The sequence below is a fragment of the Oryctolagus cuniculus genome, chromosome 4, assembly GCF_964237555.1.
Source record: "Oryctolagus cuniculus chromosome 4, mOryCun1.1, whole genome shotgun sequence".
In the NCBI taxonomy this organism is placed as follows: Eukaryota; Metazoa; Chordata; class Mammalia; order Lagomorpha; family Leporidae; genus Oryctolagus; species Oryctolagus cuniculus.
The window spans coordinates 79,973,332-79,988,916 of NC_091435.1; the positions used below are offsets into that span (position 1 = coordinate 79,973,332).

The 15,585-nt window shown below is 48.7% G+C and overlaps 1 protein-coding gene across 2 annotated transcripts in view; it reads right to left on the reverse strand.

Moving 5' to 3' along the window:
* MYLK (myosin light chain kinase) overlaps positions 1–15,585 on the reverse strand; it is a 267,908-nt gene that overhangs the window by 199,625 nt on the left and 52,698 nt on the right. For both annotated transcript variants that reach the window (XM_070072214.1, XM_070072211.1), the window contains exon 3: positions 12,626–12,777. The gene's annotated coding sequence lies outside the window, so the exon portion shown is untranslated. The remainder of the gene's footprint in view (positions 1–12,625; positions 12,778–15,585) is intronic.

The following is a 15,585-nucleotide window of genomic DNA, read 5'->3' on the forward strand; positions in this document are numbered from 1 at the left end:
TGCTTCCTTCTGGTCTCCCATGCGGGTGCAGGGCCCAAGGACTTGGGCCATCGTCCACTGCCTTCCTGGGCCACAGCAGAGAGCTGGACTGGAAGAGGAGCAACTGGGACAGAATCTGGCGCCCCGACTGGGACTAGAACCCGGGGTGCCAGCACCGTAGGCGGAGGATTAGCCAAGTGAGCCAGGGCACTGGCCCATGAGTGGCTTTTTAAGAAGAGGAAGAGCAACCTGGGCTGGTATCCTTGCCCTCTCCCCACATGATGCCCCCACTGTGCGACAGTGCAGCAATGGGACCCTCACCAGATGCTGAGCAGGTGCCATCGTGAGTTGTACTCTTTGAATTCCCAGCCTCCAGAACCATAAGCCACATCAACCTCTGTTCTTTATAAATGACCCAGTCTGTGGTGTCCAGTCCCGGTCAGACAGCAGGCTAAGATGGTCTCCCCAAGTCCAGACACAAGACATGCCTTCAAAGATCTCTTCCCTTGCCACCCTCGCCGTATCCCAAGCACACTCATGCTCCCCATGCCCTCAGTCCAGGAAACTTACTGCACACATTGGGCTGGTTGTGGTCCCATAAATGCTTAGTTCCTTTCCTACACACTGTCCTGCTTGCTGACTCTCACAGGAATTTTGGACTCATCCCAGTTGCCTTGTTCCCTCCTCTCTTGTTGTTGTTCATAAAGAGATATCCATGGAAAGTTTGGTTGTGAGAATTAAATTACTTTTTTCCCCAATGTAAACACCACAATTTTCTGCATATATTTTTCCAGTCTTTTTTCTATATATGTACTTTTAAAAAACAAAATATATGTGTGTGTGTAGATATATATACACATTCATAATCACTGCCTTCATTTCACATGCTTTTCTTCAAGTAAATCACTATCTTGTCCCCAGATACAGAGCACTCTTCATAAATCCTCGTTTTAATGATTGCAGAATATTACACAAGCAGATAAACTCTGACTGACTGGATCCTGCTCCTGTTACTCATCACTTCAGTTGTTTCCAGCTTCATTAAGAAAAACAGCACTGTAAGTCATGGTTTCCTGGACATAGCTTTTCTGCTAGTCTAGATTATTTCCACAATATCTATTTCAAGAATTTTAATTACTGAGTTGAAGTGCATGAAATGTTGATGGCTCTTGAATCTGTATCCTCTTGATTGCTGTCAACCTGCTTGGTGCTGACTTTCTTCAGCCTTAGTCTGAACTTGATCTCCTTGATCTGGTGCCAGGGCTTGAAAACGGACCAGTCCAGAGATGCCCACATGGTCTGGAGGGAGGTGTACTTAGATAATCCAGCCAGGTTAGGCAAGGCCTGGGAAGTGAGGCAAGTGTTGTAGACAGGAAAGAATCCAAACTCCAAGGAGTTGTGAAGTTCAAGACAATGTTGTTATCAAGCACAGCATGAGGCCTCTGCCCTCCCCTGTGTAATTCAGCCAGCAGAGGCAACTCAGGAATTCTGTTCACAGTTCTTCCCACCCAGCCAAATTCTGCTCTGACCCCAGTGCCCTTTCCAGCAGGATCTCTGAGCTGCTGAAGCCGTACCTGTGACGGGTTCACATGCACCTATCCACGACAAGGTCCCCACCTCTCCATGGCAGAATAAGAAAATGCCTACGCCAGCCTGGGGTGAATCCCCTGGACTCTGGGACCTTTCCTGCCTCCTCAAGCTCTCCTCTTAGAAAACAAGATTAAAAAAAAGAAAAAAGGAAAAAAAAGAATGGGGGCCAGTGCTGTGGCATAGCAGGTAAAGCCACCGCCTGCAGTACCAACATCCCATATGGATGCCGGTTCAAGTCTTGGCTTCCACTTCTAATCCAGCTCTCTGCTATGGCCTGGGAAAGCAGTAGAAGATGGTGCAAGCCCTTGGACCCCTGCACCCCCATGAGAAGACCTGGAGGAAGCTCCTGGCTCCTGGTTTCAGATTGGCTGGTGTGGCCAATTGGGTAGTAAATCAGCATATGGAAAACCTCTCTCTCTCTCACTCTCTCTTTCTCTCTGCCTCTCCTTCTCTCTGTGTAACTCTGACTTTCAAATAAATAAATAATTTTTTTTTCAAAAAAAGAAAAAGAAAACAACATTAACTGCTCAGCCTCTGTAGATACACATTGCTAAATGCATGAGGCTATGCTAAGTGCATGATTCCAGCAACCTGACATTCCAGAGAGGGCAAAACTATGGAGATGGTAGAAAGATCAGTGGTTTCCAAAGGTTAAAGTGGCAGGGAGGGAGGGATGACTCGGCAGAGCCCAGAGAATTGTTGGGGCAGTGGCACTACAAGGGGAGATGCTTATATCACTATGTATTCATCCAAACCCATAGACTGTCCAATCCCAAGAGTGACCCCTGATGTAGACTGTGGACTTTGGGTGGTAACAATGTGTCAGTCCACTTAGCAAAGGCACAGCACTAATGGGGGATGCTAATCATGGAGAAAATGCTATGTGCTAGGGAAAAGGGGGTATATGGAATTCTCTGTGGTTTCTGTTAAATTCTTTCATAAACCTAAAACTGCCTTAAAATAAAATCAGAAAAGAAAATAGAGGGCAACACAGGGAGTTTTTCATGCAGCTCAAGGCAGTTAGTGTCCTTCATACTTCTTTGGAATCAATGTATCCTTAGATTATTTGTAAAAATGTCAATGTTTTTGCTCATTAAAGCTTGTTCATTCACTACCATTATTTTAGAGCTTACTACCTTCCAGGCACTAATCTAGTCCCTGGGGACAAAGCCATGCATGAGACGCACAGGACGTCCTTGCTCAGCCCAGCTCACGTGCTAGGGGTGGAGGCTGTGGTTCCCCAGCTGAGGTGCCGTGGGCAGGACTCTGGTTTGTGCACCTGGATCATCATGGCAGAGCACACCACACATAGTCAGTTCTCAATATACATTTGCTGAAGACAGGGCTTCCCAAAGACACCAACACTCACCACAGGGAGAGTGGGAGCACACAACAGTGGGCACCGATGGCATCTAACTGACAGTATGCCATCTGAACATAGGCTATGTTTGCGTATGTATGCATGAGAGTACTTAAAGAGTTTAAGAAAATGAAATTAAAAGATTAGTTTACATTGGTGCAAAAAAAAGGAAATCCATGCATAGCTTTTTCGCAATATGCATTTTCCATTAGCTTTCTAAAGATGAATGTATGCATGGATTTCAACACTTTTTGCATCAAAATAAATTTAACTTTTGATTCTGTTTTCCAGGAAAGTTTTGACATCTCCTTGTGTGTCAGGTGTGTGTATGCGTACATGCATGGTGTGAAGTGAGGGTTGAGGTCAGCAGCTCTGGCACGCACTGACCTCCAATCCCAGCCCTGCTATGGTGCTTTCAGTAAATTCTTTAATCTCCCGCAGCTGGCATTCTTACTTGTAGGCTAGGGAGGATTAGCCAATTTCCATGACTGTAACAAAATGCTGAAGTTGTGCACCGATGAAGAAAAGAAGTTCACTTAGCCCACAGCGTCAGGAGCTGAAAATCCAACCAGCATGATGCTGGCTCTGGTGAGGGCCTCATGGTGGACAGCACCGCAGCAGCAGGAGAGATCAAGCCACAAGACAGGAAGCCAGAAAGCAGGCAGGGATCAGGAGGCCCCATCTCTTAGCAGCACCACACTGAGTACCAAGCTTCCCATATGTGAGTCCTTGAGGGACGCACTTACACCACATCCAAACCACGGCAGATGGTGATAGCGTTTGCCTCACGAGGATGTGAGGACTGACACCCTCAGCACAGTGCGTGCTCGCTGGCAGCCCTCCTTAGATGTGACCTGGGGATAGCAATGACAACAGTATCAATTGGCTGCTGAATAAACCATCTGTTGAATGACTGCATCAGCATTAAACCAGATGAAAAGGCTCATGGCATAAGGCTGGGGAACCCTTTTTCTTCCAAGGGCCATTTGGATATGGATAACATCATTCATGGGCCACACAAGATGATCAACTTAAAAATCAGCCTGCTATAGATGTATTGAATTTTTTAAAAGATTTGTTTATTTATTTGAAAGTCAGAGTTACACAGAGAGAGGAGAGGCAGAGAGAGAGAGAGAGAGAGAGAGAGGTCTTCCATCTGATGGCTCATTCCCCAATTGGCTGCAATGGCCAGAACTGGGCTGATATGAAGCCAGGAGCCAGGAGCTTCTTCCGGGTCTCCCACGTGGGTGCAGGGGCCCAAGGACTTGGGTCATCTTCTACTGCTTGCTCATGCCATAGAAGAGAGCTGGACAGGAAGTGGAGCAGCCAGGTCTCGAACCGGCACCCATATGGGATGCCGGTGCTTCAGGCCAGGGCATTAACCCACTGCACCACAGCGCCGGCCCCAGTGTATTGAATTTTGAGTCCAACCTGCGGTTGCCTTGGCAGGACCAGGCCCAGTAATTTCATGGGCCTCACATGGCCTGCATGCCGGACATTCCCCACCCCTGGTAGAGAATCAAACTGAATTTGGAAGATGCATTTGACTGGCCAGAATCATTAAGGATGTAACAGGAAAATTTTCATTTGTTCATAAAGAAGGGGGAAAAAAAGAGACTTCCTGTTGTTTTCCATGGATGCCACCGATAGGCACATGCAAGAACTCAACGGGAGATGGCAGGGCAGAGTCAGGGGCGCAGAACTGGGGGCTACACACATGGTTCAGGGACGGTCCTGAAGGATGGGGGCTCCACAGGTGGATCCTTTCTGGTGCCCCCTGGAGTGCTCTGGAATTTAAGAAGTCTGGGGGAGGGAGGGGGTGCGAGGGGCAGGGAGGAGCCGACCGGCGGCCATGAGCAGCAGAAAGACCGAGGCCCAAGTTCCAAGAGGCTGCTCTGGGCGCTGAGACGTGAACGGAATGCTGGACAGATTTACTATCGGTGGCACAGAGAAAGTAAGGTCAGCAGACTGGATGATTAAGCCTGCTTGGCTCCCTTCCTCACTCTCTCACTTTCTGCAGGGATGTAGAGAGGAAAAGGAGATGGGTCCAAAAAAGCACAAATGCCTCAGAGCTGTGAGTGTATTTTCAGCTACTCCTGACGCGTGGGATAGCACAGACATTACTTCAGGATCAGATCCCGACCGTGCCCTTCACTCTGGGCTAGGCTTCACGCTCTAGAACCCTTTGAAGATTGTGCGATTCTTTCCCAGATGTGCATGGGCCAATGAAGAGCACATCTGTGGAGTCATTGGCTTCTGAGAGAGGACATTTCTGGCCAAGTGGCACAGATGTTATTCAACCAGCAGACACCCCTCCTCCTTGTCACTGTCTCCCCAAATTCCTGTCTCTACCAGTCTGGGCTTCCTCCTTGAACCTGCATCTGGTGCAGAGCTGCTAGGCTGCCCAAGACCAGGAGAGTTTCCATGGGGCCACGGCCAGGTCATTACAGACAGTGCTGGACCCAACCACCTGTTCTCACTTGCTTCTTAAAGCTTGTGCTGTTTGCCCAGGAAAGAATGAATCACAGAGCCACAGAAAGGAGGGTGCTTCGGAAGGTTCATAGAACCTGTGTATCATGAAAAACAAAAACAAAAACAAAAAAAAGATGCATAGATTTCACAAGGTTTTTTGCATCAAAATAGACATATTTTAATTTTATTTTCCATGAATTTTTAAAAAATATTTTATTTATTTATTTTGAGAGGTAGAGTTACAGACAGAGGAAGAGATAGGTCTTCCATCTGCTGGTTCACTCCCCAAATGGCTGCAATGGCCAGAGGTGGCCTGATCTGAAGCCAGGAGCCAGAAGCTTCTTCTGGATCTCTCATGTAGGTGCAAGGGCCCAAGCACTTGGGCCATCCTCCACTGCTCTCCCAGGCCATAGCAGAGAACTGGATTGGAAGAAGAGCAGCTGGGACTAGAACTGGCGCCCATATGGGATACCAGCACCACAGATGGAGGATTAACCTACTGCACCACAGTGCTGGCCCCTGCTCTGCCTTTCAAAGAAATAAATTGTAAAGATAAATAATGCTTGGCTTCATTATTTACTGTGGTCTTGTTTCCTCGGCACCATTTGATAAAGTTGGTGTGAGAATTAGGCATGAAGAACTCTTAGAACTGTGTGTGGCACCTGGTAAGAATCTCATTAAGTGTTAGCTGTTTTACAGTGTAGCATAGAACAAGTCTGTAATACACACACACACACACACACACACACACACACTCCTTTTGGATATTCCAGTTCCATTACTCACCTGATTCCTTCATTGATAAAGCAACAAGAGAACCACCAATGGTCAAGACTGCTTTAGAGTTTGATGAGGCAAAGAATGAAACGTCAGGGTTCAGTGCACAACAAGGAGGCTGTAAACATTAGTTTCTTCCCCTTTCTAGTGATGCAACCACCAGGAGACCATTCTGCATGGATCTCCTACAGTTCTGCACATCTTGCAAGCAGAGACACTGCCTGCCTTTGCTCCAGATTCTCTTTTCCCGCATATTGGCAGAGTACACAGCCTTGGAAGAGAGAGAGTCTCCTCCAGATAGAGCAAAGTTCAGGGGTGCTCACTGTCCACTGAAAAAGATTCAAGTTCCCTAAGTGTGGGATTTCTTTTCCCTGTGTGTACAGGCATCACTTGGCCCTGTCTGCATCAACCCATGGGAGTTGGAGCTCAAAGAACCAGCACAAGAAAATGCTGATAGGGGCCAAGGTTGGGGGGTTGTGGATATGGGTGCCAGTTTGTCCCTCAGCTGCTCCATTTCTGATCCAGCTCTCTGCTAACGACCTGGAAAAAGCAACAGAAGATGCCCCAAGTGTTTGGGCTCCTGCTACCCATGTGGGAGACCAGATGAAGCTCCTGGCTCCTGGCTTTGGCTTGGTCCATGCTGGCCATTGTGGCTATCTGGGGAGTCAACCAGCAGATAGAAGATCTCTCTGTCTCTGTGTAATTATGACTTTCAAAATAAATAGATAAATATTTATAAACAATACAACAAAAAGAAAATGCTGATACTCTGGTTATGGTCATTGCTGTGAATCATAAAGTCCTTTATCTCTGACCTGTAATTCTCACCTTCTGCTAGTGTCTATGAAACGGTGGTGGGACCGACACTGTGGCATAACAGGTAAAGCTGCCACCTGCAGGGCCGGCATCCTATACGGACACTGGTTCAAGTCCCAGGTGCTCCACTTCTGATTAGCTCTCTGCTATGGCCTGGGAAAGCAGTATAAGATGGCCCAAGTCCTTGGCCCCCTGCATCTGCATGGGAGACCCAGAAGAGGCTCTTGGCTTCTGGTTTCCAATCGACACAGCTCCAGCCACTGAGGCCACTTGGGAAGTGAGCCAGCAGATGGAAGTCTCTCTCTCTCTTTCTCCCTGCCTCTGCCTCTCTGTAACTCTGCCTTTCAAATCAATCAATCAATCAATCTTAAAAAAAAAAAAAAAAAAAGTTAACCATGGCAGGTTAACTCCTTAGCTGGCAAATAGCTGAAATTTCAGACCCTTCAGAATTATTAATGACAGTTTATAGAAAAGACAGGGGCAAAATAAACTCCCTCCTCCCTAGTCTTTATTTTAAGATACCATCAACTCTGTCACATGCTGTCTATGTTTAGTTGCTATAAAAAATTTTAAGTCAAGGACTTTCTCCTTATCTATGCATGTTAGTTTTATTCTTCTTGATTTTAATCTAAAGTTGCATTCATTTGATGCCCTTGAGAAACCTTTTTTGGGGGGCACCTTTTGAATTTGAAGGTCCCCCTTTTAAGTTCCCTTACCTGAGATGAGAAACCACTGTCCCTCTTTCCATCCCACTCATTCCCCCACAGACCAGGTAGATGCTTCTTTAAATCTAGATCCTTATCCACAGTATCAGATGCCAGGTTTGCATTGCATAAAACTCACGGTAAGCTCACGACTTCTTTTGCTCTGTGGGCAAGAGACCAGCAAGTTCTGCCAACATCCTAGAGTGAGCGTCACTCCTCAGCCTTCACGGAGAGCACTGGGCAGCCTGCTCAAGCTAAGCCCCACTTCCCAGGACGCGAAGACAAAGACACAGCCATTGCAGGCAGGCAGAAGAGGGAGAGTGACAGCCATGTCCTTCCAGGAACTCGGGCCTGGAACTCCCAACGCTGTAAGCCGAGCTCTAAGAACACAGCTGCGTAGTGGGATAGGGAAGCCAAATACTGCCAGACTCATGGGGGAATGCAGTTGAGGATAATGACAGGAAATGCCCAGTACAAGTTCCACTCACCCTGGGCCACTCGGGAGGAAGCTGGGAGATGCAGTCACTGGTGACTCTGTACCTTCCTCAGCAATCGTGAATTAATGGGACATGATCATCACCCTTGCTTCCTGAGACCACGGCCACTGTCACCCACTTTTAGACCAAGGATTCGTGTGAATGGTGGACTCCAGCTTGCAGATAGATACTGGCTATTCAGCTAACTGACCAGTGATTTTTTTTCATGGTTTTCTTCCTTGGCTATTTTCTTGCATTCTATAATTACCCTCCCTCCCCACTACAGAATTGGGCACATCTAGGTCTCAGCATCTGGTATTAAATTATAACTTATGATTCTTTTTAAAAATAAATAAGCCAGGAAAGCCCTTGAACTATAGTGCTATTATTCATCTTTTCAATATTTGTGGCTTTATTTTTAGATTTTACTGTCTAATGATTTCTCACAATACTGTTAAGCAGGCAGGGCATCCCGACCTCAACATCTGTTCATAAGTTACTTGCAGAACTGCAGCATAGTTTTCTTTCTTTTGAAAAATAATTAGTCTGTGAAGGCTTTAAAGGACAGCAAATGAATAAAAGCAGCTTTAGTCTTGACATAGTTTAGCAGTAAGGGGAGACTGTATCAGGCCCCCTGAGTGAGGAGTGTCTGGAAAAGTTCAGTAACTGGGATCCAAAGAAAGCTCGTGGGGACAGGCTGGTGGCCTGTGAGCCTGTCACCAGTTTAAACTCCACAAGACCAGGGGCCCACCCTCATCCCACAGTCAGGGTCTCCTTGGTGTGGTGCAGGGCTCTCAGCTGTGAGTGCTTCCTCCCCCAAGGTGGCCTTCCAGCTGCTCAAAGCTCTTACAAATGCCCCGGCCACAAATGATACCTCTGCTGTCCTGCAATATTAGGGGTCATGTGGTTTAAGTACCTCCACGTAAGAGACAAGACAGGATCCTACTTTAGCCCAGTCTCCTGGTAGCCAGAAAACCTATCTCTGTCACTGTTTAAATTAACTAGTTTGCCCAGTCCTTAGTGAGTCCAAGGCCTTTCCACCACAGATCCTGCCCGCCATGGAGAAGAGCCAGACCCTTGGGCTGTGTGCTCCCCTGGACTAGGGGGAGGCCAGGGCTGTCCCCACACAGCCCCAGGATCCCTCTCCAGACACAGGTCCTGTTGGGACTCTGCACCTTGTCAGGAGCTGAGCTGGGGGTCCTGAGTGACACTTGCAAGGGACACCTGGAGGAGCTGCTCTGCCTGCTTCTGCCACCACAGGGCTTACCACACAGTTTGTGGAGAAGGAAGGTAGCAGTGCCGACCACCATCCCAGAACATACAACCCCGAACATCACAATTCCAAATAATGAAACCCTGAAACACCAAAACCTCTGAAATCTAAAATCCCCGAAGTCACAATGCTGAAAGATTAAAATTTAAAATATTGAAGGCCTTGAAGACAAAATCCCAACAGCCCCAATTCCCATGGAAACCAAAAAGACTACAGAAGAGAGGTAGAAAACTGAATTCTGGAGAAGGGACTGGTCACATGATACAGTAACAAGGAAAATGTAAAAATGTGCCATTTGTCTGCACAGGCTCTCCTTCTAGCCAACAAAATTCCAGGAGCTTTATATGAATTAAAGCCACGTTTGCCTGAAGAAGCCAGCAAAGTCACTGACTGGCTGGAAAATATTTATGTGTGCAGAGGGATAAGAAGACACTTGTGTCATTTCTGCCAGACCTGAGTCCTGTATATGATCGCGTTGAACTGGAGCCCTGTGTAACCAAGCAACACAGAACGGAACACTTAGCAGGGAATGCTCGCGGAGGTGCACGTGGAATCACAGATGGCTTTCAAAGCAATCAGCACCACGTAGAAAATGAATGTGAATGTACTGAGGAGGGCCATGCCCTGAAAGATCAAAACACAGCTGTTCATTGCGATTCAAAATATAGTTAGTGATCACAACAACACGGACCTTGGGCAGCTCTCTATGCAACTATCAACAATGTATTCCTGTCATACAGATCCATTTATTTATTTATCCATGTATTTATTTCTTTGAGAAGGTGGCAGGGGCAGGACAGAGAGAGAGAGAGAGAGAGAGAGAGAGTCTTCCACCTGCTGTTTCACAGGCAGATGACTGCAGTGTCTGGGGCTAGGCTGCAGCCAAAACCAGGAGAACCAAGAACTCAATTCAGGTCTCTTTGTGAGTAGCACGGGTCCTACTACTTGTTGCCTTTCAGAGTCTGCTTTGGCAGGAAGAATAAGGAGCTGGATCCAAGAATCAAACCCAGGTATTCTGTTAAGGAATGCAGGTATCTTAACCACTAGGCTAAACACCTGCTCCCTGTCATACCCTATCCTATGTTGCATTTTCCTTTTCCTGTGTGTACTTTCTTGTTTTAGCTTTTCTCCCAAAATATTTTAAATTGCCAGCATTATTTTTCAAAACACTTTTATGCCATGTTTTTCATCTTAACATTATTTCCAATCTGAGAGGTGTGTAAATTGTATAAGGACTTTTGAGGAGCTCTAATTCATTTCATGTACTTTTGGCAAACTTGACTCATTGAAAGCGCATTACCCCAGTGCTGGCTTTTGCATGTAAGCACTGTGTACCTGTATACAAAGTGGAAGCATCCTCAGTAATTTAAGAGAGGTCTCATTTGTACATCTGAACTTAATAGAAGAGAAAATTTCTCAAGATCTTGGCTCTGTGGGACCGTGCATTGTCAGAAGTGACCAAGCAAGGCTCTTGCCTGGCCTGTGAGTGGCCCCTTAGCCCTCACAGACTCCAAGGGACCCACAGCGGAAGGCAGGACGATGGCCCCAGGGGCTCCTCACCCACACAGGGAAAGCAGTGGGTGATTCTGGCAGCCCCGTTTGCCACTAGGTCCTAACAACTGGACTTGCAGCCCTTTGTCATTTGCATACTTCTTTTCCTCACTGCACATGTGCCCTCACAGGCAGAAGGCTGGTGATAAAGCAGTGCTCTGGCACAGTCCACCCCCCAGCACCGGGGGGCGCCCCCTTCACGCTGATTTTAGCTTAAGCAAACCTGCCTTTCACATAAAAAAGGGACTTGCATTCATTTTTCCACCCTTTGATCATACCTCTGCTGCTTCCTGGTGTCAAAACGCCTTAAGGCTTTTCTTCAAAGGCAGCCGTGCTCACACACGCTGTGTTCTTCTCTGTGGCCCAGCCGCCCCCAGATCCCGGCTCTAAGCCCCCACCTCAGCCACGCGTGCTACATTTTCCTCCAGGCAGTCGTAGGACACTGCCATATCCTTTTATCAGCCACTGTAGAGCCCAACTTCACAGTCCCTTTTGAAAAATTCCTTTAATGGTACAGGATTTATTTCCTTAACAAAAGAGCAGAACTTTCTGAGTCAGTTTTGTCTTTCAGGGTAGCCTAGGAAGCAGTTCCCCCAGGTCAATGAGGCGGCCACAGCTCAAAGCAGGTTTACAACCATGGGGAAACCCTAGCAGGTTTACAACCATGGGGAAACCCTGGCATTTCTCTATGAATCACAGCACGTGCTCCCTTTGACCAGCTCCTGCCTCTCCCCCTCCCACACCCTTTCACACGCTCTGCTTTGCCCAGCCAGCCTCCTTTGTGGTGACAGGGAAGAGCCCCCCAGGTTGATGCTGGCCGAGGACCCCTGAAGTACTCGTGACGGTGATGACGGTGACATCCCGGGTGGCACTAGGAAGCTACCTTCTTCACTAGTGAGAGCATCAGAAAGCAGTGGAAATATCCTCCCAGACCCCGCCAAATCATGCCTTTGAAATCCCAACAGGTGTTTGAGAATATTGACGGTCATATTCCTGCCCAAAGAAAGCACCATCTTGGGCAGCCTGTTACTGCCCAGGACTCCTCACTGAATGGAAGGAAGAGGAACACACCTGCAAGGCAGTGCCTGCAGCAGCTCTTGGTCAAGACTGGAACAGCTCAGCCCCACAGAGCAGCCAGAATGAAGGGCCCCAGGTAACAGAGTTCTACCTGTGCTCCAACCCCAACGATGTCTGCTTGCTAAGAAACGTTGGAGTCAAAGGAGAAATCTCGATGAACCACAGTTCTCATAGCAGCCTCCTGGAGTGGCCGGAGGAGGCAGTTCTGGGCCCATTTGGAGGGACGGAGTACCATGATCTGGAGTGTGACAGAGGTCCTAGCAGAGGCCAGGACTCCCAGCAGGTTCCCAGTCTTGTTTCCTGACTGGTTCCAATGATGGTTCCCACCTCTTCATCAGTTTGAGAATTCTGACCCTCAGAGCCAAGGTCAGCAGATAGTGCTAAACCATGTTGCTGCCACCCTCACCTGCCCAGGCAGGTGGCCAGATGCAGTCTGACCTTGGTCTCTCCCAGGTGTCCAGGACAATGCACAGTTCCCCTCCCTGCAGCCTCCCCAGGGTGGACAGAGGAGGAGTGGCCAACAGCCCGATTTAAACTCTTGCTCACTCACCAATGTCTTCGCAGCTGTTTGTTGTGGCAACTGGGCTGGGAGGACCAGAGAGACTTCCTGAAGTCTGCTTCCCTGGGAGCTCAGGGAGCCTTCGGGGGTGCGGTGGGGGTTTCTGAAGTTGTGCTGAGCTGCAGCAGAGCAGCGGGAGCCACCTGGGTGGGAAGGAGGACAGGAAAGCAGAATCAGAGGCAGACATACAAAAGGGATGTGGCAATGGCAGGGAGGAGCACATCACTCCCAGGACGGGCCCATGGAAACAGGGGACTTCCTAAAGGTGACAATAGGCGGCTTTTACTCCTGCGTGGAGGTTCCGGGGAGAGTTCATGGAGGGAGATTACAAGGAGAACACGCAACAGGTGCATTCCTCCTCCACACAGGACAGACAAGGGACTGTGCCGGGCGGTGCCAATTAGGTTTCAGGGTCGGGGGAGAGACTGGTGATGAGGAGGGAGGAAGGACGTGGGAGCTGTCTCCCTGCAGGTGAAAGGCAGTGCAGGTAGCCGTCTGTTGCAGCCTTCTGGAGGGAGCTGGTCCCTGACTTTGCTGACATGGCAGAGGAAGAAAGAATGGCAGGCAGGAAGGAAAAAGCTCCACTCTGGAAGAGGGCTGTGCTCAGAGGTGAGCGACCCCCACCCTCGCTGTCCCCAGGCAGCTCATGTGGTCTTCCCACTCAGGCAGGCCCAGGCTCTGAAGCTCCCCCCTTGCTTCCCTCAGAAACCTACTTTCCTCTGGAGACACCCTTCACCCCTTGAGAGAGAAACAAATGCCTATAGGAAGGAGTAAACTCATGTTTTCAAAGGCACCGATGATTTACTTCTGAGTCTTTTATGGCTGCCCTTCTGGGTGGGTCAATCTGTGAAGGGTGGCTTACAAACCCAAGGGAAGTTGGACTTGCACAGTGGCCTTTGGGATGATGTGTGCGCTGTGTCGCATCCAAAATTCACATGCAGCTTCCCTCCCAGTGCAGCAGTATTGGAGGTGGAGCCGTCAGGAGGTGACCAAATCAGAGCCCTCGGGCATGGGGTCAGAAACCTTACGAGAAGGCTGACGGGAACCAGCAAGGCTGTCTTTTGCCCTTCTGCCTTCTGCTACATGAGGGCGCAGGAACAAGGCCCCATCTTGGAGGCAGACAGCAGCCCTCACTGGACACCAGATCTGCAGGCGCCTTGGTCTGGGACTTTGCAGCTTCCAGAACTCTGAGAACTCAAATGTGTCTGATTTACAAGTCACTCAGCCTCGGGTCTTTTGTCATAGCAGCACTAAGGAAGCATTTCAACACAGTGACTTCCAGACAGAAAGGTCCTTATACAATCCCTGAACAAATCACCAGGAGGCATGGGCATTTAGTCTGGTGGTTAAGATGCCCGGATCCTACAGTGGAATGCATGAGTTTGATTCCTGGCTCTGGCTTCTGACTCCAGCATTCCTGCCAGTGCAGATCCTGGGAGGCAGTAGTGAGGGCCAAAGTAACTGGGTACCTGCCACCCATGTAGGAGAATTGAATTTTGTTGCTGGCTTCCAGCTTCTACCTGGCCCAGCCCTGGCTGTTGTATTTAGGGAATGAACCAACAAATGGGAAGCACTCTCTCTCTCTCTCTCTCTCTCTCTCTCTCTCTCTCTTTCTCTCTCTGCCTCTCAAACAAATACACAAGAAATTTAAATCACAGGACACCTAGAGGATGAAAGCCTTTGGTCTAGGATGGTCTCCCTGACCCCAACACGTACACTTTGAGGTTACAGGAAATGGGAGTGTCTGGGCTCTCAGGAGGGATGGGAGGCTAAGGATTCCTCCCACTCTCCAGCCCCAGGCCAGATGCTCTTTTCCACCAGGACAGGGTGGGGTATGGGGTAGGGGGCAGAATCCACTTGCTACAAGACCAAGTGGGAGCTGAAACAGAATGGTGGAACAGCTTCTGCAGCCCTCATGGGCTCAGCCAGTCCCAGTGGGACTTCTGTTGACCTCCAAGAGAAAGGTCAAGCTTGACTGAGCTGCTGCCACTCTCCTTGCAGATTCTCCACCCCTGTGAGGGCTCAGTGGGTACCTGTCGCCTCTTAGTTGTCTGACCTTGATCCCATGTCCAGCACGAGCACACTGGTATTTCATCCTCACCAGCCAGAGGAACCTCCTGGGTGGCTGCTCCCCACCCCCATGCCTGCCACCTGCTCTATGCCCATGCCAGGCCCCAGGGCATGTGGCCACTCCCATCCCTTGGCCCAGCTGATGAGGCCACTCCTGGCTGTTAATCACTTCACAGCTCAACTGCACCACAGACGCTATATCCTGTTTCTCAAAGGACCTGAAGTCAGTCACTCACAAGAAAACACAAAATAAAGCCACTGATTATTCAAAAATTGAGACTGTATAAATGCTGATAACCTATGCAAAAATGCTTTGCTAAGCTAATTTTGCAACCCTCTGAAGCATTCCATCTGAGCTCCCTGACACTTGAGGTAAACAAAGAACCAGGACAGGTCACAGGATTCTCCTTGTAGCGTAAGGACACGAAGCTGCTCCATTGGGAGACACAGCCCTCCAGTGTCGACCTCCAAAAGACCTCCACACAGGAGACTGAATCGCATGACTGACCCCACACAGATGTCTCCTAACATTCACCGCTCAGTCCCTTTTTAATACCAACATTTGACTCAAGCAAGGAAAATGTTAAAACATGACTAGGGATTTCTGCAGGGATATAAAGCAATGGTTTGGGCGGGGTTCTGGTAGTTTAACACGGGTCTCAGTGGTCCTCAGTGGAAAGTTGCACCACCCTCACCACTCACCCTGGGAAGGGGGCAGAGGCAGGCAGGGAGGGCAAGGCTGGAGGGGGAACTGGGATGTGCGGTGGGATAACTGATTGTCACAATAATTTAAAGAGGAAGACAAGGAGGCTGAATGTCCTGCATTAAACAGAACGCTCATTATAAAGAATTATCAGGCCTAACAGGCGAATAAGGGCCCT